The sequence below is a fragment of the Notolepis coatsorum genome, assembly GCF_963971535.1.
Source record: "Notolepis coatsorum genome assembly, chromosome: 1".
Lineage (NCBI taxonomy): Eukaryota > Metazoa > Chordata > Actinopteri > Aulopiformes > Paralepididae > Notolepis > Notolepis coatsorum.
In genome coordinates, this window is record NC_140165.1 from 152,254,552 (window position 1) to 152,259,398 (window position 4,847).

A 4,847-nucleotide genomic window follows, 5' to 3' on the forward strand; every position below is an offset into this window, starting at 1 on the left:
GTCCCCACATCGACGCGACGACGTCGACGGCAACATTGAGAATATGCAAACGTCCTGTTTTAGTTTTCATAATAAAGACAATTCAAGCAAAGTTGTTCCTCATGTTTTTGAAAATATACTGTAGAGATGAAAGCTGCAGTGTGGACTGAATGCGCGGTGGCAAAGTGTTAAGCGTTAAGCGTGTGTGGTGGAAATCCAACCTCCCCCGTCAAATCAAGCTCAACTTCTTTCATGCAACAGTTGAGTCTGTCCTTTTGTATGGCAGTGAATGCTGGACCTTGAAGCCCACCCTGCAGAAGTCCTTGGATGGGTGCTACACCAGAATGATGCGTGTGGTGCTCAACATCAACAGGGATGAGCATGTCACTAATGCAAACTTGTATGGGGGGGGGGTGCTAAAGGTGAGCGATAAAGTGGCAGTCAGGAGAATGAGGCTGGCAGGTCACTGCCAGAGACACCATGAGATGCCAACCAGCAAACTTGTACTGTGGGAACCAACACACGGGCATCGATCACGAGGACGTCCCACGTTAACCTATGTGGATGTACTCAGGAGAGATGTGGGAACAGAAAGCACCGGCGAGCTAGCCAGATGCATGGAGGATCGGGATGACTGGAAGCACCGATGGAGGGCCCGTCCGAGGACGACCTAGATAGATAGAAAGCGTTATGGAAATGCAAGTATTCTGATTGCTGTCTGTGTGGTTCAATATTTTTTACAAATAATAGTTTGCAGCAACGTATTGAAAAAAGAACTAACAAAATGGGCCGTTCAATATCTCCTTTATGTTCGAAATGTCAAACAGACCTGGGTACCTACAGGCTACAGTCTATCACTACTTTTGGGAATCTAAGTGTTTATCCAGGTTCTGGGGCCAAGTGATTGATTGATTGATTGAACACTTTATTAACATATTGCAGAATGGGTACAGTATAGTACAGCTCAGTCATGAATTGAAAATGGGGGACCCTGATGTAAACAAGACGAAAGTCTTTCTCTGGTCTGCATCCCCTTAACAATTGTATGTATTGAGCTGTACTGTATCAGGGTCCCCCATTTTCAATTAATCAGGACATACATGACATACAGATAGACAGTACTGCTACATCTATACATTTATGACATACCAGATTTGCAAATACAGTACTGTTTGTGATACAAAAAGAGTCCAGAAAAGAGAGTAGGCCTATATACATTTGACATAGAAACTGTACATTGGAGGAGGTTGGTAGGTGGGGGGGGGGGGACTGTACATTGGAGGTGGTTCGGGGGGGGGGGGGGGGTTGGGTAGGAGGGGTGACACCCTATGTTACCTTTTTCTGTGTTAACTCGAACCTTAGTAAGAGTACAGGAGAGTGTTATCTTCACTCTAGGGCCGAAGTGGTCATGTACAGTCACGTAATTATTAACGTACTGTCCGGACTTCAGGGTAATTCCCTAGACTTTTTAGATTACATAGACTTTTTTTTCTTTTGAACACCCCTTGAGTCTCTGGAGTCCTTTAGGGTCACAATGCCCAAGAACATCTCCCCTTGACGGAGTAACAGTCCATAAGAAACAGTCCATTATAATCCTTAAGATAGTTGTTTCCCTTGAGAACAGGGTGAAATTGTGGAAGGTAGTGCAGTGTTAGGAGTTTAAACAGTCCACCTCCTTTCAGTGCTTCTGAGGTTCCAACACACTCTGAAAAAGAAGCATGAAACACACCTACAACGCAACGAATACAGCCCCAATATAACCACAGCTCTAACTCAATATTAAAGGCAACCTCCCAGTATCCTCTCTAGCTTCTAACTGAGTAAAACACCTGCTTCACCTGTTCACCCCAAAATAATTGTATGGTCTCACTTTTCTCACCGTAAACAAGATCACCACCAAAGTAAACTTACTCATGATGCCACAGTGCCTCAAGTTTTTTTCTTTAACCAAAACAATACAAAGTCTTTCAAACAACAAACTCCTTTCAACTATTTTTTTCTTTAAACAGGAGTAATATAACCCCCCTTTTTTTTTTTAGTAAGTCACCCACTCTCCATATTTATCTGGAGGTCTCCTGGTCCTGCTAGACCTGCCCCTGGATGTTTGGCACTGAGTGGAGTCCATAACCGTTGCTTTTTGAGTATGTTGCACTGCACTACCCCCACTAGCATGAACCTCCTCTGTACTCGAGGAGACTTGGGCTGTGTGTGGCGAAGAGGGGAAAGCAACAGGGCTCAAGGGAATGTCTGTAGATGACTCTGCTTCCTGTCCGCTATCACTCCCCGCCGCCGTATCCGGGAACAGATTAGCCAGGAACAGGTCAGAGTCGATGAGGCTGGTATCTGGAATGGGTGGTAGAACCTCAGCAGGGTTCCAGACTTGTGCTTGTTCGATGACCCAGACATTATCCAACAGGGTACGGGAGTGGTATGGTTTGAGTTTGTCATGGTGCACTACTTTGACTTTTGCCTTAGGCCCCTTTTTGATGCGGTACACCAAGTCGTCCAGTTGGCCTAGGACAAAGTATGGCCCCTCGTATGATGGCAAGAATTTCCTCACCTTATCTCTTACTCTCTTGGTGCCTTTTACTAGGTGCCAGACAGCATCACCTTGTGGTACAGAGTGCGGCAAACGTTCTTGTCATATTGCTTTTTGGCCCGTTCCACAGACTGACCTAGGGCATCTCTAGCGATCTGGTGAGCAAGCTCCAGCCTTTCCCGGAGCTGAGTGACATACTGTGAAGGAGTCTGGGCACTTTCATGGCCGGGTGGCAGACCAGCCACCAGGTCAATTGGCTCAGTCACTTCCCGCCCAAACAACATCATGTTGGGGGTAAACCCAGTGGAGCTGTGCTTTGTTGCCCTATAGGCCATTACAGCATAGGGAATCATGATATCCCAATCCCAGTGGCAGCGTTCAGCTGTTGTGGCTAAGATATTTTGCAGAGTGGCATTGAAACGTTCAACCTGCCCATCAGACTGTGGCCTGAAAGAAGTGGTGCACGTCTTCTCTATTCCAAGTAGTTCACACATTTTCTGAAACACTTGTGATTCAAAATTGGTGCCCTTGTCACTGTGCAAAGTCTGAGGTGCTCCAAAACGACATACCCATTCAGAGGTGAATACTTCAGCGACAGTTACAGCCTGCTCATCTGGTAGGGGATAGGCTTCCACCCATTTGCTGAAGTAGTCTTGAACTACTAACACATAGCGACTATGACGATCAGTCTCGTTGAGGGGGCCCATTATATCCAGAGTCACTCGCTCCATAGGTGCTCTAACGCGGACAGTGCCCATGGGGGCCTGGGGTGTCTTAGAGGGCCTGGCTCTGGCAGCACAGCTAGCGCATGTGCGGCACCACAGCGTGACATCTTCTCTCATACGATACCAGTAGTATCTTGTCTGCAGACGGGTGAGAGTCCGATCCACTCCAAAGTGACCCCCCACAGGACCATCATGCATTTGTTTCAGAACATCTGACTGGTACATACAAGGTAGTATTATCTGAGGGTAGAATATGGTTTCCTCTGCACAATAGAAGCGTCGCACCAGAATACCTTCTTTGAAATACAGTCTTTTCCACTGACTCCAATATGTTTTGGTGGCCGGGCTATGAGGTGAGATCTCCGCCCATGAGGGACGTTCTGTTCCCTGTTCCAGCGATTTCCTGATGGGAGTGATATCAGGGTCAGCTATCTGAGCCTCCCTCAGCTGCTCAACGGTCCAACCGTGGAATAATTGCGCCTCTGTAGTCTCTGTGAGAAGAATCCTTTCTTCAGTTTGTGAATTTCCATCAGACCTTAAGTCCTCCACACCTGTGCTTCCCATTCCAGGGATGGGGAGTCCACTACCCCCACTAAGCTCAACTCTATGGGATGAGCTTCAGTAGTTCCTGCTGTCACACTACCGCCCAGGTCACACTGCACAGCCTGATGTCTTGACTTTTCCATGTTCAACAACGGGTCTGGCACTTTGCAAGGGCAGAACTGACGACAAGGCCTTCTAGACAGAACATCGGCATTGCAGTGCTGCCGTCCTGGGCGATGGATCACCTTGAAGTTGTATTCACCAAGCTTCTCAAGCCATCTGGCTAGCTGTCCCTCAGGCTCCTTCATCCGTATTAGCCAGCGGAGGCTACTATGATCCGTGCGGACGGTGAAAGATCTTCCCAGCAGGTACTGGCGGAAGTGTGATGTGAATTCCACCACGGCTAGCAACTCCCTCCGTGTGGTACAGTAGTTTTGTTCAGTCTGGGAGAGTCTTCTACTGCCATATGCCAGCACACGCTCCTCACCGTCCTGCATCTGAGAAAGGACAGCTCCGATTCCAGTGTCACAAGCATCTGTGTCTAGAATGAGGTCCCCGGTATCAAGGGGGTAGCCAAGGACAGGTGCAGTGGTAAGTAGTTGCTTTAGTTTATCAAATGCCTCCTGGCATTCCTGTGTCCAGTGGAAACGGGCATACTTTTTGGTCAGGGCATGTAGAGGTTGAGCGACAGCAGCAAAGTCTTTTACAAAACGTCTGTAGTATGACGCGAGGCCTACAAACTGGCGGACCTCACTGACATCGGATGGTGTAGGCCACTCTCTGACTTTCTGGACTTTCTGTGAGTCGGTAGCGACCCCCTGCTCTGAGACGATGTGCCCGAGGTAGGCTACTTGCCGTTGGAACAGGCAACACTTTGCTAGTTTCAATTTCAACTTGGCTTGGCGCAGTCGGTCAAACACCTGGGATAGCCGCTGCAGCATTTCTGGTACATCTTTTCCCAGTGTAATGATGTCATCTAAGTATACTAAGCAGGTCTCCCATTGCATGCCAGCAAGGATGCGGTCCATTAGACGTTGAAACGTTGCTGGGGCGTTACATAG